General features: G+C 41.0%; 1 protein-coding gene and 1 pseudogene across 1 annotated transcript in view; one reads left to right on the plus strand and one right to left on the minus strand.

The window, feature by feature from the left end:
- Positions 1 to 24,719, minus strand: part of LOC126582514 (mRNA cleavage and polyadenylation factor CLP1-like) — a 41,163-nt gene that overhangs the window by 4,227 nt on the left and 12,217 nt on the right. The gene's annotated exons all lie outside the window — the stretch shown is intronic.
- LOC126583677 (uncharacterized) lies at positions 4,733 to 6,190 on the plus strand (annotated as a pseudogene).

The raw sequence follows: 24,719 nt of genomic DNA on the forward strand, positions 1-24,719 counted from the left end.
CCAATCTAAAGTCCAAGTCCATATCTAGTTTGATGATGTAAGTGCTTACAATTGCAAAGTTAGGCAAAGTTAGGTTGTGTGTGAAAACAAATAATTAGGTGCAATTAATGTGTTTTGTGTGGTAGTAAATAATCTTAGTTTAATTAAGTAGCTTTCATTTGGTTTGCTATAAATACCCAAGTCCCCAAGCCTTGTAAATCATCCAAAGGAAAAACAAAGCTAAGTGCTAAATAAGAAAAGCTTTGCTAATTAGTGTTTTTTGTGAGCTTTCTTTAGAGTGTGCTTTATTTTCTTCTTCTTGGGATCATTAGAGTTATCTTGGATACTCTTTTTGTTCAACATTGTGGTCTGTGACAAATGGAGACGGTAAATTTCCGGTCGCAAGCTTCACCTGGAGGAGAACTCCTAGGATGTTGAGGAGATGGAATATATATTTGTGTGCTGCCTCTGGAGATTTGTACCGACCACCCTCCTCCATAGGGCTGCTGTATTATAAACAACACAAAAAGTTAATGAATGGGAAAATGATCTCTGGAACATTACTCTAATGATATCAGGAGTTCCTAATTTTCAATTCTTCCATATTAGTTAATGATATTGACATGTGTCAATCCAAACTCATTTGCTAGCTAATTAAGAACATGAGCTTATAAAAGACCCCGTTTCATATACATATTGATCAGAAGGCATGTTACAGAGCATCTGGAAACATTTGATCCATAACTTGGACCTGGAAGTTGAAAACGAAAAAGAAGGTTACGCAGAGTATCATAGATAGATTAACAAGATTGTTTACTGTTTCCCTTATGCTTTACAATCAGCTTCTGACGAAAGAGTAGATGCAACATTCTTCGTATGAGTAGGCTTTCACCGAACTGGGAGTCCGGCGACGTGCGTGAAGGAAAGAGTTTCAGAGAAGAATGGATTCAAAAAATTAAACAACTAAAAGATGATAACTAAAGAAAATGTACTAACCCAGCTGAGATTTGTGGAGGATTAACCGAAATTCCGACGTCAGCTTTCCAGATACCACAGACCACTTTTTCAAAGTGCTCTGACAAAGTTAAAACATGTGAAGTTGGCAGCTCCCACTACCGTGCTATGACCAAGCAGGGTAAAGGAATAGCATTATTACTTGATGTTAGGGAGACTCCTATATATGTCGACCTCCATCCCCAACGGACAGGCAGACCTGCAAAAATGCGCAACCCTTCCTCTTATCTGAGAGGGCACTCCCAACGAAGCCTTTCGAAATATTCAGCTTTCTTTCCCCCCGATAACACCTCTGTAAACAAGCTATACTAGAGCAAGAATATCTCATATCATCAGGGTTAAAAGCAAGAGTATCCCATATCATGCTTTTTCCCTGTCTTTTCCTTTGGCCTAGTTCTTACCTGCAAGACAAGGAGAATGAGAGCAATCAATCAGCACTTAGAATCAAGCTTCCAGCCAGGAACTGACTGCCTGGAACCCCTTACCTGATTACTTACCTGGCATTGCTCTCGAGTACTCATCTTCAACATCTTATGCTTCCAGGGAAGATACCGCATCTGCCTGAGGAACAGATAGGGCAAGTGAGAAGGATACAAGGAAGCATGTGGAGACAAGCGTAACAGCACACGTGCCGATACATCCACTACTCTGTCAAAAGCAAAAGTATCCCATATCAGCAGGGTCGAACGTACTCTAGATTTGATGGACTTGTTTTGACCCTCAAATTCTTCAGTCGGCCTTATACTCTGGAGGAAACCAGAAAACCCTCCAGCCCAGTTCAAAAATAAGCCTGTGGAAAGTTACTTCTTCAAAAGCAAAAGTATCCCATATCATCTCTTCTCATTATCTTCTCTTTATCCTTCATGCTGCCTGCAAGATAGGGAGACTGTGAACAATCAGCCGGAGCTATGATTGCTTACCTTGTCTGTCACCTCTTTCAGCAGATCCCCTAGCTCGGCGACTTGGGGGACTCCTACTACATGGTTTGTATCGCGCTTGACCAAGCCTGAAACTACAAGTAAGCTTCAAGTGAAATTGATACATTACCTTGTGCATCTCCACCAGTTAAAGATACCACCCCTGGATGGAGGAAGAGTATTTCCAGAGAAGATGCCCCATCTACCTATGAGACAGATAAGGCACGTCAAGACGATACCACACTCCGATACTTAGAAGTTTCGTGATTACGAGATCATTCTCCCACAATATTTCCTAATGTCATTTGTACTAAATCATTCACTTGTACTCACTAAAGGAGAGCTTGAACCTATGTGCTTGTGTAAACCCTTCACAATTAATGAGAACTCATCTATTCCGTGGACGTAGCCAATCTGGGCGAACCACGTACATCTTGTGTTCGCTTTCCTATCTCTATCCATTTATATACTTATCCATACTAATGACCGGAGCAATCTAGCGAATATCACAAAAAGCGACCGTTTTCGCTACCTAAGATCTATCATGCAAGAGAACGGAGAATTAGATGGAGATCTCAACCATAGAATACAAGCTGGATGGATGAAGTGTAAGAGTGCATCCGGCGTGTTGTGTGACCGTCATAGGTCACTGAAGCTCAAGGGAAAATTTTATAGGACGGCAATAAGGCCAGCGATGTTGTATGGTACAGAATGTTGAGCGGTGAAGCATCAACACGTACAAAAAATGGGTGTGGCGGAGATGAGGATGCTTCGTAGGATGTGTGGGCACACGAGAAAGGATAAGATTGGGAATGAGGATATCCGAGGTAAAGTAGGAGTAGCCGAAATTGAAGGAGAGATGAGAGAAAATCGGTTCCGGTGATTTGGACTTGTGCAAAGAAGTCCTACTGACGCTCCGGTTCGAAGATGTCACTACTGGACAGAGGTTCAGGGCCGAAGGGGTAGAGGAAGAACTAGGAAAACTTTGGAAGAGACTCTAAGAAAAGACTTAGAGTACTTGGATCTAACGGAGGACATGACACAAAACCGAGCGCAATGGCGTTCTAGGATTCATATAGCCGACCCCACTTAGTGGGAAAAGGCTTTGTTGTTGTTGTAGAATGCAACTTTGTCCAATCTGCTTAACTAATGGAAAGCCTAAGTATATAGTTTTCAGGTTATCAAAAAGGAAAGAAAAAGAGTGCACCATTGTGAAACACTGAAACCATAAGCTCCTGAAAACTGCAAAATTAGAATCCCAAATCCATAACAAACACAGCCTTACTCAAAAACCCAAAAGCCACCCACAAAAATATAACCTTCGTACGTTCCAGAATGAATTCCAACTCCAATTCAAACCACTGCCCAACAACCAATATGCAATACAAACAAAACCCAAAGCACCAAAACGCAATTCATAACAGAAGCACACACAAGCCAATAATTTCAACGATTTTAAAGCGAATGAGTCGTAAACCCCAAAAGTGAAGAGAAACAGGGGCAGAAATATTCAATCTCCCTCGTTCTGGGGTTCTTCGCTACCGTTCAACCTCCTCATCAGCTCCTTCATTTTGTCACGGACATAAGGAACAGCGTCAGCACACAGTGTTCTTAGCGTTTGGTAGGACTTGGTCCCAATTATCACAAAATATACGGCCCAACATGCAAGGGTAAACCACCCGAAAGCTGGAACGACGAGGAGCACCAGTAGAACCAACGCAAGAGTTCCACACAAGAGGCTGATGTTGTTCATCAGTTCATATATATTTGTATTGTTGGAAGCTCGGAGAATGTTGGCAGTCTGCAATGTCCCCGCGTAAGTGAGTAAATCAGCAATCAACATCACAACAGTGTTGTGGTCTGTGACAAATGGAGACGGTAAATTTCCGGTCGCAAGCTTCACCTGGAGGAGAACTCCTAGGATGTTGAGGAGATGGAATATATATTTGTGTGCTGCCTCTGGAGATTTGTACCGACCACCCTCCTCCATAATGCTGCTGTATTATAAACAACACAGAAAGTTAATGAATGGGAAAATGATCTCTGGAACATTACTCTAATGATATCAGAAGTTCCTAATTTTCAATTCTTCCATATTAGTTAATGATATTAACATGTGTCATCAACCGTTAGAATATCTGCCCACAAGGCCACAACCCAAACTCATTTGCTAGCTAATTAAGAACATGAGCTTATAAAAGACCCCGTTTCATATACATATTGATCAGAAGGCATGTTACAGAGTATCTGGAAACATTTGGTCCATAACTTGGACCTGGAAGTTGAAAACGAAAAAGAAGGTTACGCAGAGTATCATAGATAGGTTAACAAGATTGTTTACTGTTTCCCTTATGCTTTACAATTAGCTTCTAGCGAAAGAGTAGATGCAACATTCTTCGTATGAGTAGACTTTCACCGAACTGGGAGTCCGGCGACGTGCGTGAAGGAAAGAGTTTCAGAGAAGAATGGATTCAAAAAATTAAACAACTAAAAGATGATAACTAAAGAAAATGTACTAACCCAGCTGAGATTTGTGGAGGATTAACCGAAGTTCCGACGTTCATAACGGGGATGTGGATTCTTGGGATGGCGGAAGAGGAACGCGGCAGAGTTGGGGGAGGGAGGGAGGAGTGAGAGAGAGGATTGTGTTTGGCCCTTTGGCATGGCGGTTGAGGCTGTTAAATAGCCGTAGGATTAAAATGGAGTGCGCGGAATCCAACCCGGAATGCAATATCATAAAGTTTCCAAACTTTTAGCTTATTTTTTTATGGTGTCAAACCAACATGTACAGTATATGATATTGCATTCCGGGTTGGATTCCGCGCACTCCATGTTAATCCTACGGCTATTTAACAGCCTCAACCGCCATGCCAAAAGGCCAAACACAATCCTCTCTCTCACTCCTCCCTCCCTCCCCCAACTCTGCCGCGTTCCTCTTCCGCCATCCCAAGAATCCACATCCCCGTTATGAACGTCGGAACTTCGGTTAATCCTCCACAAATCTCAGCTGGGTTAGTACATTTTCTTTAGTTATCATCTTTTAGTTGTTTAATTTTTTGAATCCATTCTTCTCTGAAACTCTTTCCTTCACGCACGTCGCCGGACTCCCAGTTCGGTGAAAGTCTACTCATACGAAGAATGTTGCATCTACTCTTTCGCCAGAAGCTGATTGTAAAGCATAAGGGAAACAGTAAACAATCTTGTTAACCTATCTATGATACTCTGCGTAACCTTCTTTTTCGTTTTCAACTTCCAGGTCCAAGTTATGGATCAAATGTTTCCAGATACTCTGTAACATGGCTTCTGATCAATATGTATATGAAACGGGGTCTTTTATAAGCTCATGTTCTTAATTAGCTAGCAAATGAGTTTGGATTGACACATGTCAATATCATTAACTAATATGGAAGAATTGAAAATTTGGAACTCCTGATATCATTAGAGTAATGTTCCAGAGATCATTTTCCCATTCATTAACTTTCTGTGTTGTTTATAATACAGCAGCCCTATGGAGGAGGGTGGTCGGTACAAATCTCCACCGGCAGCACACAAATGTATATTCCATCTCCTCAACATCCTAGGAGTTCTCCTCCAGGTGAAGCATGCCACCGGAAATTTACCGTCTCCATTTGTCACAGACCACAACACTGTCGTGATGTTGATTGCTGATTTACTCACTTACGCGGGGACATTGCAGACTGCCAACATTCTCCGAGCTTCCAACAATACAAATATATATGAACTGATGAACAACATCAGCCTCTTGTGTGGAACTCTTGCGTTGGTTCTACTGGTGCTCCTCCTCGTTCCAGCTTTCGGGTGGTTTACCCTTGCATGTTGGGCCGTATATTTTGCGATAATTGGGACCAAGTCCTACCAAACGCTAAGAACACTGTGTGCTGACGCTGTTCCTTTTGTCCGTGACAAAATGAAGGAGCTGATGAGAAGGTTGAACGGTAGCGAAGAACCCCAGAACGAGGGAGATTGAATACTCCCACTGATCAAGATTTCTGCCCCTGTTTCTCTTCACTTTTGGGGTTTACGACTCATTCCCTTTAAGCTCGTTGAAATTATTGGCTTGTGTGTGCTTCTGTTATGTATTGCGTTTTGGTGCTTTGGGTGTTGTTTGTATTGCATATTGGTTGTTGGGCAGTGGCTTGATTGGAGTTGGACTTCGTTCTGGAACGTACGAAGGTTGTATTTTTGTGGGTGGCTTTTGGGTTTTTGAGTAAGGCTGTGTTTGTTATGGATTTGGGATTCTAATTTTGCAGTTTTCAGGAGCTTATGGTTTCAGTGTTTCACAATGGTGCACTCTTTTTCTTTCCTTTTTGATAACCTGAAAACTATATACTTAGGCTTTCCATTAGTTAAGCAGATTGGACAAAGCTGCATTCAAATTGAAAAAAAAATAAAAATAAATCAGCAATCTGAATTTGCAAAGAGCTCAAACATATTTCGCTTTGGTCATCTACGTACAGCAAACAACAACAACAACAACAACAAAGCCTTTTCCCACTAAGTGGGGTCGGCTATATGAATCCTAGAACGCCATTGCGCTCGGTTTTGTGTCATGTCCTCCGTTAGATCCAAGTACTCAAGTCTTTTCCTAGGGTCTATTCCAAAGTTTTCCTAGGTCTTCCTCTACCCCTTCGGCCCTGAACCTCTGTCCCGTAGTCACATTTTCGAACCGGAGCGTCAGTAGGCATTCTTTGCACATGTCCAAACCACCGGAACCGATTTTCTCTCATATTTCCTTCAATTTTGGCTACTCCTACTTTACCTCGGATATCCTCATTCTCAATCTTATCCTTTCTTGTGTGCCCATACCTCCCACGAAGCATCCTCATCTCCGCTACACCCATTTTGTGTACGTGTTGATGCTTCACCGCCCAACATTCTGGGCCATACAACATCGCGGCCTTATTGCCGTCCTATAAAATTTTCCCTTGAGCTTCAGTGGCCTACGACGGTCACACAAACACGCCGGATGCACTCTTACACTTCATCCATCCAGCTTGTATTCTATGGTTGAGATCTCCATCTAAGTCTCCGTTCTCTTGCAAGATAGATCCTAGGTAGCGAAAACGGTCACTTTTTGTGATCTTCGCTAGATTGCTCCGGTTATTAGTGTGGATAAGTATATAAATGGATAGAGATAGGAAAGCAAACACAAGATGTACGTGGTTCACCCAGATTGGCTACGTCCACGGAATAGATGAGTTCTCATTAATTGTGAAGGGTTTACACAAGTACATAGGTTCAAGCTCTCCTTTAGTGAGTACAAGTGAAAGATTTAGTACAAATGACATTAGGAAATATTGTGGGAGAATGATCTCGTAACCACGAAACTTCTAAGTACCGGAGTGTGGTATCGTCTTGACTTGCCTTATCTGTCTCATAGGTAGATGTGGCATCTTCTCTGGAAGTACTCTTCCTCCATCCAGGGGTGGTATCTGTAACTGGTGGAGATGCACAAGGTAATGTATCAATTTCACTTGAAGCTTACTTGTAGTTTCAGGCTTGGTCAAGCGTGATACAAACCATGTAGTAGGAGTCCCCCAAGTCACCGAGCTAGGGGATCTGCTGAAAGAGGTGACAGACAAGGTAAGCAATCAGAGCTCCGGCTGATTGTTCACATTCTCCCTATCTTGCAGGCAGCATGAAGGATAAAGAGAAGAAAAATGAGAAGAGATGATATGGGATACTTTTGCTTTTGAAGAAGTAACTTTCCACAAGCTTATTTTTGAACTGGGCTGGAGAGTTTTCTGGTTTCCTCCAGAGTATAAGGCCGACTGAAGAATTTGAGGGTCAAAACAAGTCCATCAAATCTAGAGTACGTTCGACCCTGCTGATATGGGATACTTTTGCTTTTGACAGAGTAGTGGATGTATCGGCACGTGTGCTGTTACGCTTGTCTCCACATGCTTCCTTGTATCCTTCTCACTTGCCCTATCTGTTCCTCAAACAGATGCGGTATCTTCCCTGGAAGCATAAGATGTTGAAGATGAGTACTCGAGAGCAATGCCAGGTAAGTAATCAGGTAAGGGGTTCCAGGCAGTCAGTTCCTGGCTGGAAGCTTGATTCCAAGTGCTGACTGATTGCTCTCATTCTCCTTGTCTTGCAGGTAAGAACAAGGCCAAAGGAAAAGACAGGGAAAAAGCATGATATGGGATACTCTTGCTTTTAACCCTGATGATATGAGATATTCTTGCTCTAGTATAGCTTGTTTACAGAGGTGTTATCGGGGGGAAAGAAAGCTGAATATTTCGAAAGGCTTCGTTGGGAGTGCCCTCTCAGATAAGAGGAAGGGTTGAGCATTTTTGCAGGTCTGCCTGTCCGTTAGGGATGGAGGTCGACATATATAGGAGTCTCCCTAACATCAAGTAATAATGCTATTCCTTTACCCTGCTTGGTCATAGCACGGTAGTGGGAGCTGCCAACTTCACATGTTTTAACTTTGTCAGAGCATTTTGAAAAAGTGGTCTGTGGTATCTGGAAAGCTGATGTTGCGTGTGAAGATTACAGACAAGCTTTATCCAAGGAGATCCAGCTCTTGAAGTTGGGAAAGTGATGCCTCTTCGGTTTTTGAACAAGCAATCCTGTCGGGGATCTAGCTCTCGAGATTCGGAGAACGATGCCTCTTCGATTTTTGATAAAGCAATCTTGCTAGGGGTCTGGCTCTCGAGATTCGGAGAGCGGTGTCTCTTCAATTTTTGAGAAAGTAATCATGTTGGGAGTCTGGCTCTCGAGATTCGGAGGGCGGTGCCTCTTCGATTTTGGAGCAAGCAATCTTGTTGGGAGTGTTTTCTCGAATGTGAGTAAAGGTTGGGCATGTTTGCTAGTCTACCTTGCTACGAAGCACATAGGTTGACACACAGGGACTTTCCAATTATCCAGCAGTGGTACTGTTCCTTTACCCTCTCTTCGATTTTTTAGAAAGTAATCATGTTGGGAGTCTTGGCTCTCGAGATTCGAAGGGCGGTGCCTCTTCGATTTTGGAGCAAGCAATCTTGTTGGGAGTGTTTTCTCGAATGTGAGTAAAGGTTGGGCATGTTTGCTAGAGGTTGACACACCGGGACTTTCCAATTATTCAGCAGTGGTACTGTTCCTTTACCATTGTGGGTAATAATATGGTAGCTAGACCTTCAAAATTTATGTGTCTAAACTTTTTTAGTGTTGTTTCTTTGCTATTCTTTTACCCTTCTTGGTCAGAGCGATGTAGTGGGAGCTGCAAGCTTCACGTGTCTCAACTTTGTCAGAGAACTTTGGCAAAGTTATCTGTGGTACCCATGAGCTACTGTTGCGTGTGGGAAGTGGGTGATTGAACAGTACGATTCATGTGCTTTCTACTTCGCCAGAAATCTTCGACAGAATGCCCATAATTTCCGCAAAGCTGAGTGTGCGTGTGACAAGTGTTGACAAGGCTGGAAAAGTAGGTGCCTCTTCGATTTCTGAGATTGGCCCTCGTGGTCTCTGAGCAGCCCAGCTTTTGAGAAAGCAAGCCTTTTCGATTTCTGAGATCGGCCTTCGTGGTCTTTGAGCAGTCCAACTTTTGAGAAAGCAAACGCCTCTTCGATTTCTGAGATCGACCCTCGTGGTCTCTAAGCAGCCCAGCTTTTGAGAAAGCAAATGCCTCTTCGATTTCTGAGTAGGCGCCTCTTCGATTTCTGAAGCTTCGTCGAGTGCAGATTTTTATAGGGGCTGACATTAAGTTCCAAAGCACACTTGAATATCCACCAGTAGAAGCTCAATTCTTGCACTTCTAAGATCTTGATTTGTCCGACCTCTTCTCTTTTCAACACCTTTGAAAATGTCTGGCCCCTCCGACCGTCGTTTTGACTTGAACCTTGTTGAAGAGGCAGCCTCGCCTTCTCCAAACAACATATGGCGCCCATCATTCGTCTCCCCTACTGGTCCTCTTACCGTTGGGGATTCCGTGATGAAGAATGATATGACCGCTGCGGTAGTGGCCAGGAACCTTCTCACTCCCAAAGATAACAGACTACTTTCCAAACGGTCTGATGAGTTGGCTGTTAAGGATTCTCTGGCTCTCAGTGTTCAGTGTGCAGGTTCTGTGTCTAATATGGCCCAACGCCTATTTGCTCGAACCCGCCAAGTTGAATCATTGGCGGCTGAAGTGATGAGTCTCAAACAGGAGATTAGAGGGCTCAAGCATGAGAATAAACAGTTGCACCGGCTCGCACATGGCTATGCTACAAATATGAAGAGGAAGCTTGACCAGATGAAGGAATCTGATGGTCAGGTTTTACTTGATCATCAGAGATTTGTGGGTTTGTTCCAAAGGCATTTATTGCCTTCGTCTTCTGAGGCTGTACCGCTTAATGAAGCTCCAAATGATCAACCTCTGATGCCTCCTCCTTCTAGGGTTCTGTCCAGTACTGAGGCTCCGAATGATCCCCCTCCGGTGCCTTCTCTTTCTGGGGCTCTACCGACTGCTGAGACTTCTCCTAAGCAACCTTTGTGAAGGCTCCCTCTTGTTTGTTTATTTTGACTCAAGTATATGTACATATTTGTAACTTATCAAGGATATCAATAAATAAGCTTTCCTTCATTTCAACGTATTGTGTTAAATACACCAAAGCCTTCTTCGCTAAGTTCTTTGAATTTTCTTTTGTTGAAGCTTGTATGTTGAAGCTTTGTGAGTGGAGCATGTAGGTTGAGGTAGTGTTCCCTTAATTTCCCGAGTGAGGAAAACTTCTCGGTTGGAGACTTGGAAAATCCAAGTCACTGAGTGGGATCGGCTATATGAATCTTAGAACGCCATTGTGTTCTGTCCTATGTCATGTCCTCCGTTAGATCCAAGTACTCTAAGTCTTTTCTTAGGGTCTCTTCCAAAGTTTTCCTAGGTCTTCCTCTACCCCTTCGGCCGTGAACCTCTGTCTCATAGTCGCATCTTCTAATCGGAGCGTCAGTAGGCCTTCTTTGCACATGTCCAAACCACCGTAACCGATTTTCTCTCATCTTTCCTTCAATTTCGGCTACTCCTACTTTACCCCGGATATCCTCATTCCTAATCTTATCCTTTCTCGTGTGCCCACACATCCAACGAATCATCCTCATCTCCGCTACACCCATTTTGTGTACATGTTGATGCTTCACCGCCCAACATTCTGTGCCATACAGCATCGCCGGCCTTATTGCCGTCCTATAGAATTTTCCCTTGAGCTTTAGTGGCATACGGCGGTCACACAACACGCCTGATGCACTCTTCCACTTCATCCATCCAGCTTGTATTCTATGGTTGAGATCTCCATCTAATTCTCCGTTCTTTTGCAAGATAGATCATAGGTAACGAAAACGGTCGCTCTTTGTTATTTCTTGATCTCCGATCCTCACCCCTAACTCGTTTTGGCCTCCATTTGCACTGAACTTGCACTCCATATATTCTGTCTTTGATCGGCTTAGGCGAAGACCTTTAGATTCCAACACTTCTCTCCAAAGGTTAAGCTTTGCATTTACCCCTTCCTGAGTTTCATCTATCAACACTATATCGTCTGCGAAAAGCATACACCAAGGAATATCATCTTGAATATGTCCTGTTAACTCATCCATTACCAACGCAAAAAGGTAAGGACTTAAGGATGAACCTTGATGTAATCCTACAGTTATGGGAAAGCTTTCGGTTTGTCCTTCATGAGTTCTTACGGCAGTCTTTACTCCTTCATACATATCCTGTATAGCTTGGATATATGCTACTCGTACTCCTTTCTTCTCTAAAATCCTCCAAAGAATGTCTCTTGGGACCCTATCATACGCTTTTTCCAAATTTATAAAGACCATGTGTAAATCCTTTTTCCCATCTCTATATCTTTCCATCAATCTTCGTAAGAGATAGATTGCCTCCATGGTTGAGCGCCCTGGCATGAACCCGAATTGGTTGTCCGAAACCCGTGTCTCTTGCCTCAATCTATGCTCAATGACTCTCTCCCAGAGCTTCATTGTATGACTCATTAGCTTAATATCCCTATAGTTCATGCAATTTTGTACATCGCCCTTATTCTTGTAGATAGGCACCAAAGTGCTCGTTCGCCACTCATTTGGCATCTTCTTCGTTTTCAGAATCCTATTGAAAAGGTCAGTGAGCCATGTTATACCTGTCTCTCCCAAAACTTTCCACACTTCGATTGGTATATCGTCTGGGCCTACTGCTTTTCTATGCTTCATCTTTTTCAAAGCTACAACCACTTCTTCCTTCCGAATTCTACGATAAAAAGAGTAGTTTCTACACTCTTCTGAGTTACTCAACTCCCCTAAAGAAGCACTCCTTTCATGTCCTTCATTGAAAAGATTATAAAAATAACATTTCCATCTGTCTTTAACCGCGTTCTCTGTAGCAAGAACCTTTCCATCCTCATCCTTGATGCACCTCACTTGGTTTAGGTCCCTTGTCTTCTTTTCCCTTGCTCTACAAGGAAATTAAAGGTCTTCTGGACAATGTTTCCCTCTTGTCTGGAACTCTTGCCTTCATTATGTTATTGTAGATCCTGGTACCTGCATTCCGGTGGTTCTCTTTCGCCTTGTGAACGGTTTGTTTTGTGAGAGTTGCAACTTAGTCGTACCAATACTTGAAAGGATTTTGTGGAAGTGCAAATTGAAAGGAAAAAAAAAATCAACAATCTGAATTTGCAAAGAGCTCAATGATATTTCGCTTTGGTCATCTACATTTAGCAATTGTAAAAATTAAAGGAAACTATACCATATCGCTTCGCTCATCTCCTACAGGTGCTGAAAGACCACTTGGTTCATGAGTTGGCGTCCCTTGCCATAGACAAACATCAAAACCCACAACCAAGTTCACTATAAAATGCACAAAATAAAAAATAACAACCAAACCCACAAATTTAATCGAACAATTCTACAAAATCTAGAAAAAATTACTAAATCTCAGATAAAATAACCTCAAAAGCACCCAGAAATTTAATGAAGAATTCTCTAAAACCAGAAGTTTAAACGACAAATTCTACATAGTCATAAAAATTTTACTAAATAAATTTGACCAATTTAACGTTGTCTATATTGAGGGAAAACCAATAGTCATTAACTAGAAAATATGCCCGCGCGTTGTTGCGGTACTTGAATGCATCACCTTGAACTGCATGAATAAGATACATTTTACCTGAATAAATTGAAGAATATGATTGTATTACAACAAATATGATTGGGTCGTACTCGACGATCAAATGGTGGGACTTGAGATTTTGGTAACTGTGTAGAAGAAAATGAACACCGATGGAACATTCCTAGAAACTAACCCTCAAACCCATCCAAATCAGATCAACTAATCAACCAAATTAGCCCAATCAATAACCCTAAATTTACTCAACCAAATTTGCCAAATCAATAATCCTTAAGGATAAGATTATTTTTAACTATACACAAATTCACATGCTAGTCGTTTGATACATTTAACTAATTCTGCAAGTTGTATTTCTGTAAATGGGAATGAAAATGTAACTTTTGGTCTTATACTTTCAGAACCAATACACATCTCAAATGTGGGAGTCTCAAAAGTTGTTTCATTTATTTCATTCCAAAGAAATTTTTTGTTTGGACAGATATTCGAACAAAATACTCTCTGATTGACACTCAATTAAACACCTTAGAAGAACTCACGTTTCTCTACCTGAAAAGGAGTTCAGGGATATGAAAAAACTACTTAATACCAAAAGCATAAACCACACTCGGTACGATCAATAACTAAACTAACAATATATTCAACAATGTATCAAAAACACCATCAAATTAAACACCTTTAAACCATAAAAACCAAAGGAACAAACCATATAATTAATGAGTGGTGAGTGCAGACTTTCTGGAATTCAGGGCACCAATTATCCTAACAGAGAACGCGTTTTGGTCCTCCTCCTTTGCCATTTCCTCCTCATCCCCTGAATCCTCATCACCTGCACGTTCCAACGCCATCTCGAGAAGCGCCTTAGCAAACACCGGGGAGGAAAAACTAATTAATTTTTTTTAAACAAATATTAGTGCACTACAGAAATACATAATCTATAATAAGAAAACACGCGAATGCCTGAAAACACTAAAAGTCTAATATATCCTTGCATTTCTATTTGAATTCGGAGTACGTGGAAATCACATCAACAAATCAAAGCCCTAAATTTTTATCATCCTAAACTGGAAAAATCTGTAAAATCTAAAAATTTTTGCCGTATTAAAATAATTACAATTAAAACCTCCCATTCTCTTATAGCTGATAATCAAAACCAAATTAGTAAATTACTCAGCTAAAAGCCTTTTTTCAACAAAAATGCGGAAAGCAAGCCTGAGTGCTAATAATCCAAAATCACGTCAAATGGAGGAAAATGATATATCAGAATCGAATACTCATATACTAATAGAAATTTTTTCCTTAATTTATCTAATTATAGAAATAAAATAAAAAATTAGATCAAGAAAACCAAGAGCCAGATACAACTTTGATGCAAAGAAAGCAAAGTTAGAATACCAAGAGCCAAATTATGCTATTAAATCAGAGAAAACTGCGATGCAAAGGGATATATACAAATCTAATCCAATAAAGCAAACCAAAACCCTTACTGTCTGAGAGAAATTGGGATAGAACATCGTAGAGAGAAAGCAAGAGGAGAGATATACCTGGCTATGGTTTAAGCGTCGAACGAACTCTTTCTCTCTCTCTGCAAACAATTTTAATTAAAAAAAATCCAAATTATGAGCACCGACTATCAATCAAATACCAAAATGGAGTGTAAATCACAAACTCAATTCTCAATAATCAATTCCTTGATTCGGATACAAAATTTTCATCATTCTCTTATCTGTTTTCCTTTGTTTTGTGAGTTTTAACCTCAAATGGGATTACACAAAAAACATAACCTTCTCAGGAAACTACAACCATTTTTACAAATTTCCATGAGCCAACACTGGAAAATGAAAATGACAAAGTAACATAGAAGGATCTGCAACAATGGCCCCCCATGCTTTTCTCTGACTGTACCCCCTCTCCCACTCATGAAATCGAGGATATGCAGCAATGACGCTGATATCCCCGCTCCCCCTCTCTCTCTCTCTCTCTCTCTCTCTCTCTCAGATGCGGCATGGCCTCCCATCCCCGAAACCCTCACCGAACGAAGAACGAAGAGGTGGTGGCAATTTTATAAATAACATGAAATCCACCAAAATAAGATATATACAAATCAAATCAGGAAACACTATACACAATATATGCACCACCTAGTAATGAGCATGTGATATCCTTCGAACCACACAATATATGCACCACATCCCCATCCTATTCAATTCAATTATGGTAGCATGAGGGATAACCTTGCTTGATCTCCTGTTCTGAACAACACGAAATTTGTTGATTTCGTATGCATTGCCGACACTATGGTCTAAAATAAAATTGGATGTCTCGACCGTTCATGGTTCCGTGAACCGCATCTCCCTTTTAGAAGCAGAAATTAAAAAGCAGACATAATACTTAATGAGTGGTATAACATTTAACGCATTTGTTTATCTTTCAGTCTTTTTGTTATATGTCAATCCGTTTTATTTATCTTTCAGTCTTTTTGTTATATGTCAATCCGTTGTTTATACTATGCTTGTAATCCTTATTAATCAGTATGTTATTATCATGTTATGCCTTTTTATAGTCATTATACTTGTTGCGTCATTTATACTTGTAATCCCTATTAATAATATGTCAATCTGTTGTCCCAATCCTTTTTATAGTCATTTATACTTGTAATCCCTATTATCATGTTATGCTTTTATGGCCATGTCTCGTTGTTTTATTATAATGCATCATCTAGTAAGATTATAAATGGGAGATTCACAATAAGAAAAGACAAAAGGAAACTATAATTAGTGGTCCGTGCAAGAGAACAACATGTTGTTACAACTACTTGTTGAGGCCGTAAACAATGGATGGTGTGATGCTAATGGCGTAATAAGTAAGCAGACCATAGAAGCCAAAATTGTTCCTGCGCTTAATGAAAAACTTGGGTGTAAAAAAATTGAAGATCATGTTAAGAACCGTACGAAAACATTGAAGGGTCGATTTCAATCAATTTCTAGATTTTTAGACACAGTTCTGATTTGGTGGGACCCTGTCACAAAAAAGCTTACAGCTAGTGATGAAGTATGGATATAGTTTTGTTTCTTTGCCTTTCTCTCTATTATGTTCTAATGGATATAGTTTTGTATTTTTAGGTGATTCTTTATATAATGTCTGAAAACATGTTTGAAGAGGAAATGGAAAGAGAAGATGAAGAATATCATGAAGCCATTAAGTTACTATTGATGGCAGTACAAGCAATAGTTCAAGTGCTAAATGTGTTAATGGTTATTATACATGATGATCATATTGAACGTCCATTGGCTCGATGACCTATTAGTAGAACTGGATACGATTATATTAACAAGGTATTGAACGAGGATCCTCAAGAATTTCGAGTGCTATATAGGATGTTTTCTTAAAGCTATGTGACGTCCTTACAGAAAAGACACATTTGAAGGGTACAAGATTTATTTGTATTGAAGAAATGGTTGCTACATTTCTACTCACTTTTGGTCAAAATTCTCGATATTGCCAAACTCAGGACACATTTCGGCGATCACATTTTACAACAAGCAAAACTTTCAACAACGTTTTGAAGGCCTTGAACACAATTGCACCAGATTTGATGGTCCAACCTGGATCCACGGTGCCAACTAAAATAAGAGAAAGTACAAGATTTTACCCTTATTTTAAGGTTAATAATTAGTACTTATTTTAGCCATGTCGTGATTAAATTGGTTTCATAAGCATATTAGCAGTTATGTATTAACTCTTATAATTATTTTAGGATTGTGTTAGAGCGATTGATGGAACACATATACCAGTAATGGTATCGGGACCCGAAGTAGCTGCTGACTTACTATTGAAGTGGTTGTTTTAATGTCATATATTTGAAATTCGTGTTTGATTTTCTTGCAGTTGCTTCTTCATGCAATTGATACATTCAATGCCAATGTTGTCTTAGTTCTGGGTCAGGTACATCCCTCTAGTTTGAGTTTTTTTTTTCCCTTATTATGATTTTACCTTGCTGGATTCTGCAAGCATTTCTTCTTCCCCCCCTCTTCGTTATTGTTGCTCGACTTTGTTACAAAGTTCGTCTTTGACACACCCCGATCCCGATATTCCCTGAATACCAGGATAGGCATGTGTTGGTCGACACCCGAAGGTGACGAAAGCCATTTATTGAGTGCAAATGCTGAAAACAAGGGATAGATAAAACTTATAAACGTAAAAAAAAAAAAGGAATATGCATTTAAGGAACATGTTCAGAGCACACATCTAATCTAGAACACTAAAAGAATTAATATAAAAATTGAATGAACAAAGGAGTGGGTCCTACACCGAGAGGACTCGAAGATGCCGATGCAGAAGTGCATGGACGTCGGGATTGTATGCCTCGATTCTAAGTCTTGAAGGAGGCGCAAAATAAACATGAGTGGACCAAGTTGATATATATAATAAAACAGTTATCAACGTACTAACTCCCAAATTTTATGAAAACACATATATATCATGATAAACATAGGTTTTCCGAAACCTAGCATGTCGTGCAATGTCTCAAATCATAACTTGTATATATAATAATCACTAGTGAATTGTTCGATAACCCCCAGGCCCCATGCAGGCTTCCCATCCCTGTGCTAAATAGCCAGAGGAAACACACTCCAGGCCCTATGCCAACACCAAACCGTCGCCCGGGACGGACCGGAATCTATCCCTACGTTCCGTAGTGGAAAGGACCACTAGGTAAGTACAAAACCATTGAACATATATATATATATATATATATATATATATATATATATATATATATATATTGAAAATCAACTTCATAGTATAAAGTTATTCATCATCTATACTATAAAGAGGTGTTCAAAACATGTTCTAAATATCATATCGTCATCCATTAGATATTCTATAAGAACACGGGTTATAGAAAAAATAATAATAATTCAAAATAGCCTTAGTAAGCATGTTATCTCAAAGCGTTTCATAGAACATAATCATCAAATCATGCTTTTCATGTATGCATTTCTACTATCAAAACATGCATTTTTAGAAGGGGTTCACTCACAATACTTTGCCGTCGAAGAGTCACGCAGCTAGCGAAGACAGAAACGCCACTATAATTGCCCCTAAGCACATAAAGAGTCCAATTAATAAAACTATATAATAACAATTGAATTTGAGAAAACGGACGTTGGAAACGAATTCAGAACGTCAAATTACCCTAAGAAGAGTCCCGGATAAATTTCGTAAAAGTCAATAGAATATTCCTAGAATATTCCCTGACGGAATATTCCACATGAAGGGTTTGGGCCGGCTAGGGTATAGAGTTTTGGTCTCCAAGGGTTTTGGGGTTTAATAATTAAAAAGGGTATGGGTTTAAAAGATTTAAAGGGTTTAGTGGCTAACGAGCTTAAGGCCCTAACAGAAATGGCCCAAGGCCTTTGGGTTTTAAAATAAAAACAAAATAAATAAAACTATAAAGGGTTTGAAAGGTACTGGGCTTGAAAGCCCAGCCCAATTGTTTTGGTTTTGAAATAAAATAAATAGAAACAAAATAAAATAAAAGGGGTTGGGTTGGGTGTAAGCACGGCCCAAAGGGCCTAGTTCGAATGGGTTTAGGCCCGAAGGCCTTGGTTTCTTGGTCTCGCCGGAGAAGAAGGCAGGAATTCGCCCGGAAACTTCCCTAACTTTAAACGTTCATAACTTTGTCAATACTCAACGAAATCGAGTGAAACAAAAACGAAAGTTTTAGTTCTCGAAGAGAAGAAAATAATGGTACCTCACATGACATCTAACTCGCCGTGTTTTGGCCGGAAAACGCCTTGAAAGCCGCGGAGGTCGTCGGAAACTGGTTAGATTCAAATGGATATAACTTCCTTAATACTCAACGAAATTGGGTGATTCAAAAATCAAAGTTGTAGTACTCAGGGATATGAAGAGATTGATACCTTTCACGTCAGCCAACTCACTGTGGTTTGGCCGGAAAGTACCTCGAAAGTGACGGGTTCTTCGCCGGAAGTCTGGGGAAGTCTCCCCAACGTGTTTTCATGTCCAAACCTTCACCAAAATCACATTTTAGCAACCAGGAATCCTTCTAGACTACTAGGGAGAAAGATGGAAGGGTGTTTTGACCTACCTTTGTCGAAAACGACGATAACTCATTGGGGAATATTTGCACCGTGGTGAGAAGGAAATAGAGTGGAATTAGAGGGTGGTGCCGTCGTGTTATTTTACGTGTGCATGGGTGCTCGTATGTGTGGTACCTGGGGAGGAGGAGAGAACACAGAGACAAACTTAGGGGAAAAAGAGGAAAAGGAAGAGAGTGAGAGGGAAAGAGTGAGACCGAGAGAGAGAGAGACTTTTCAGAAAAAATAAAAGAAAATGAAAAGGGAACCGGAGGACAAAACAGGGGGTGGGCCCTTTGGGCACACCACTTAGGCCATCTCCAACCAAAGGGTCAAGAGGGCCAGATGGCCGAAAATAGCCTTAAAATCATCTCCAACCGAGGGCTAGGTCAAAGGGCTTGGGAATCTGGGAGGGCCCCATGGAATTTCAAAGGGTCAAAGGGCCAAAGGTCTGGCTGCTTTCGGCCAACCAGCCAGCTCCGGGCTGGCTATTTTTTTTTAATAGTTTTCTTATTGTTGTCGGTTATAATCGACATCATTAAAGAAGGATTTTTTAATACTGTCGGTTATAACCGACAGTAATAGGTATTCATAGGCAAATTTTTTTTTATTTACTATTAGTGTCGGTTATAACCGACACTAATAGTTTGAATTTTTTTTTAATATAACGGCTAGCTGACTCAGCTAGGCGTTGGTTTTTTTTTTAATTTTTTAATTTTTAATTTAAACATTTCTTTTCTTCCATCCCATCCACATAATTAAACTTCATACACCAACCAACACTGAATAACTCTTGAGCAATAATAATTATATGATTCAATGTTCATTCAACGAAGAGTAACACTAAATACACATTAGTGGATCTATAATTTTAATATTGGGTGGTCTTAATTAAGATATGTTTTACCCTAGTTTAGCAGCGGGTTGGAACTTAACGCTTATACACCTAGATGAGACCTACGCTTTATTAATTAAAATGTTAGGTGAAACAACCTCATTGAATAACAATTAAAAAAAATGTTAGATGAGACCTACGCTTTTTCATATAACTTCTATTTCACAAAATTTATTTCATATTTTTTTTAAATTCCATTTTTTTCCTATAACTTCTATTTCACAAAATTTGTTTCATATTTTTTTTTAAATTCCATTTTTTTGTATAACTTATATTTCACAAAATTTGTTTCATATTTTTTTTTAATTCTATTTTTTTTCCTATAACTTCCTAAGCCATTGGATTTGAATTTAAGTTGTAGTTTTTAAATAATAAATTATGTTTGGCCCTCGGTTGGAGACGGTTTTTTGTGAAAGGGCTAAAACGAGCCCTCTGACCCTCTGGCCCTCGGTTGGAGACGGAGGCAAATATGACCATGTACTGTTCATTAAAATATTAATATCTTGAAGAATCTTGGAGGGCCAGAGGGCTAAAACGAGCTCTCTGGCCAGCCATCAGTTGGAGATGGCCTTAAGACCCAAAACTATTTTTAAAAGGAAAATATCCCCAAACTTGGTAAAAATACAAAAATGCCTTTTTTGTTTCGTAAAATTCGGAACGGATTGTCACATACTAGCGTAATGCATCCTTGTTTGCAGAACAAAATGGTTGTATATGCAGGCTCCGATGACAGTACATATGTTTCTTTTAAATTCTCAGGAAAAACTTTGGAGCATGATCAGAAATGTACTAAAGAACAAGCCTGCTGTGGACGTTGTAAAACTTCAAAAATCTGGGGGTGTTGTATCCAGGAATGCCAAATTCCGTCAAAAATCCAGGAGTCATAGGATAAGGGTAAGCATCAATATGTTGCCATTTAATCCTTGTTATTTGTTCTTCCTGAAGAAAAGACTCTGTTTGGGATAAAATATGAACTTTGGGCCAGAGAGAAAGTCGGCCCAAACCCAAGGCCCAGAGGAAAACTTAGGAGGCAGGAAAGAGGCTTTCGGCTGGGCACAAGTTACAAAGGCCACCTGCTTACCTGCTCAAAGACCACAGGGGGTAGGCTATTCAGTCACTGCACAGCCCAATAAAGTACTTTATTGGTGGCATTCATGTAAAAAAGCTAGTGAGTCATCACCAAACCGCATTCGGGCACCGCTATTGCTACAGGAACCCAAGCTGGAGTCGTCTATAAAAGGAGGAAGAGAAGACAGAATTAAGGACACTCAAACAAACAAACAAAAGCCAAAACTCTGCTCAAGCCAGATTTGCCTTCAACGAAGCTGTAGTCAGCACAAGCCTTCATCCCATTCGGGATAAACCTTCCCAAACCCCTGTAATAGCTCTGCTACCTTGTTCATGGTGGTATCGATTCATTTTGTATCCTCTTCTCCCCCGTCAACCCCTCTAAAAGCCTTCAGACCTCTGACAGAGCCACAAAGATAGATTTTGTAAGAAGTTCAGCCTTGGCCGATAAGGTTCAAACTTACCCGACTATCTTTGCTCTGTCTTTGTCTTTTCTTTCTTTTAAAAGCACAATAACATGTTATATATTCCCAGTTATATACAAGTTATTTCTAGCAAAGTCATAATGAAAATGAGTCTTCAGCACTTGAATCCGATCTGAATCGCGTCAGAGTTCAAATCAGATCTAAGTCTTAAGCCCGCGGGCATGTAATTTAAAGATCAGTTTAAAAGTCCTTGGCCTCAAGGCATAAAAAAGAACTCTATGTGGACTCAACCCATCCACGACAATCCTTGATAAGCGAGAAGTCCGAAGTTACTTGGGGCGCAAGTAATCAATCTATTTCTCCGTTTTGTTGCTATCATATCTTGATTCGTAGAAAAGGCTTAAGCATGGAGTGAATTCTGATAGAAAGCCTCAAGGCCTACACCTAAGGCCCCACGAAGGCATCTATTTAGCTTCATTTCATGTTGCGGTCTAGTTGGTCCGAGTATAAGGATTAATTCTGATGGGAAGCCTCAAGGCCTATACCTAAGGCCCTACAAAGGCACTCATTTGGGTTCGTCCTACCTCTTGGATTCAGATAATCAAAGGTATAATAGTGATAAGACTCTGGCAACCATAAAAGACCAAATATGATACATCCAAGCGCTGGTTTAGTTTGACAGGAAGCCTCAAGGCCTATACCTAAGGCCCCACAAAGGCACCTGTTATATCTAACTTGGTTTCTCGGGCGTATACATATTCAATCAAAGCTTAACATCCATTCAACATCTGCCATACTGAAGATGGCAGTGGCACGCCTGAGCACGACAAAGTTAATCTTGATTGTGAGCCTTAAGGCCTACACCTAAGGCCCCACAAAGGCACCCTTTCAAATTAACTCTGTCCTTCTCTTTCAGAACTGCCCGACGAGCCTTGCCCGAAGTGTGTCTTGCCCGACCAAGATCTGCCCGACAAAGGCTTGCCCGAGCGAGCCCGAGAAGAAAGCAGAAGTACGACAGATACCCTCAACCGACGCCATTCTCCCAGGGGAGCTGTGTGCTCGTCCGCCAGGAGATTCCTGCGACGAACATAGTTTTGGCACGCCCGGTGGGATTCTCTGATCTGAAGATAAAGATAAACATGCCAGAAGATTTACAGAATACATTGTTTCAAATGCTACAAAGACTGAATGAAGCCTCCCTAGGCTCTAGAAATGAGACAGGTTTGGCTCCTCCCAAAGGAGAAAGACACAGGACTACCCAACCAGATGAGGTAGTCATAGTCAACCCTGTGTTGCCCTTTTCTGAAGCCCCGGTAAACATGCTCAACATGACCTGGGCAGAGAAAGGAAAAGGGAAAATTATAAGGGAAGAAGAAGAAGGGAAACTAGCCAAACGACCTACGGAAGGGATAGGCAAACCATCCGAGTACCCAAAGGCTGCCATAATCAAAGGGCTGGTTATGTGTAGTAATTGCCAGTGTGAATGTGAACTCGAGATTCCCTCAGCTGGAGTCCTTATTGATCACGAGTTAATTAAAAGAGAAGCCCGCGAAAGGCTTAAGCAGGCAACAGGAAAAAATACTTCCCGAAGCGTTTTTCAACGTTTAGGAGGTGATTCCCAACCCAAGGCGCTGTCAGAAGTATTTCGAAACTATGAAGTTTTTGACGAGTTTCGAAACTATGAAGTTTCTGACGAGGCAGAGGACATGAAAGCCAAACTCCAAAGAAGTACAGAGCAGCTTCAAAATGGCCAAAAGGGGAAGGAAGTCAGAAGAACTGATGGGATAGCTAATCCTGTTAAGAAAGCAACTCCTGCATATCGTGGGCGGAAATGGTATGTAGTTGGAAAAGATGGGCAGCCCACCAGACCAATGGGAGCATCCATGGTCAGAAGGGTTCAAAGGCGGCACAAAGCCTACATGAATTCCCTGATGACCCCCATCACCTCTGAAGCCTCAAAAAATCAAAAGCCAGAGAGGGCAACATCTGGAAGTAGTAGTCAGCTTCGTTGGCGAAGTAAGAAGGAAGTAGAAAGGGCCAACGGCAAGACGGAGGGTATGGGGAATCATGTGCCGCAAAGCCAACATCCTGGCAAGTATAGGATCTTAAGAAGGGCTCAGGAAGATCTGACTATGATGCCAACACCTGGTTGGAGGCCAGGGCCCACCCATGAGGAAACTGTTGCATCTGAGAGGAGACCAACCTTTCTGCCTTTGGATCCGTTTGGTGAAGTTCCAAAGCAAGCGCTGTACGGAGACATGAATCAACCACAACAGGAAAGGATACCAGAGCCCTTACTACCAGCCGATGCAATGGCCTGGTTAGACGAGTTCATGGATCACATTGGGAGCAATAATGAGGACTTGCTCTAACCCAGCAACTTCCACATCAACATGACGTATGTATTATCCGCCATGTTTGGCGTCAGGCCTGACCAGCCCGCTACCATGGAAGGTGATTATTTAACAACTGAGCCGATGATGGCTCACGTCAATGTGGAGGTAGTTACAGAGGAAGACTCAGGCAAGGTTGAATCCTCAAAAGTACCTAAAGGTGGTCCCCTACGGATTTACACAGATAAAATGGTGTTCAGCCGCCCAAGTATTTCGTTGGCCAACCACCTGAAGCCTATATATGTTTCAGCTCATCTGGAAGGTGTACCTTTCAAAAGAATTTTGATTGATGGAGGAGCGGCTTTTAACATATTGCCAGCCAAGCAGATGAAGAGGATGGGGAGAAGCACTGAAGATCTTATTCCCACAAACCTTACAGTCTCGAGCTTTTCAGGTGCCATCACCAGGACTCATGGGATATTACCTTTGGAGGTAGATCTGGGGTCCAAGAAAATAATGTTGGCGTTCTTTGTAGTAGACTGCACTTCCACTTACGGGGCCCTACTTGGAAGAGATTGGATTCATCAAAGTTTAGCCATACCTTCTACTCTTCATCAACAAGTGGCTGTATACCACGAGGCAAGTACTGAAGGATCAAGCTTTTGGGAGTTGGTAGAGGCCGAATCACGGCCGTTCCTTCCCTCAGCTAATGTTGCAGAAGCAAATTTCTACAATCCCAACGTGGGAATTTTGAAATGTTTAGGAGCTGATGAGAACGGCCGCCCTACCAAGGTGACGGCCCGAAAGCTTCTAGAACAAGGGATGCTCCTTACCAAGGAGGAGTGGGAGAGACCCTGTCTTATACCAAACTCTCTATACCATCAATGAT

Source organism: Malus sylvestris, chromosome 9 (genome assembly GCF_916048215.2).
Source record: "Malus sylvestris chromosome 9, drMalSylv7.2, whole genome shotgun sequence".
NCBI lineage: Eukaryota > Viridiplantae > Streptophyta > Magnoliopsida > Rosales > Rosaceae > Malus > Malus sylvestris.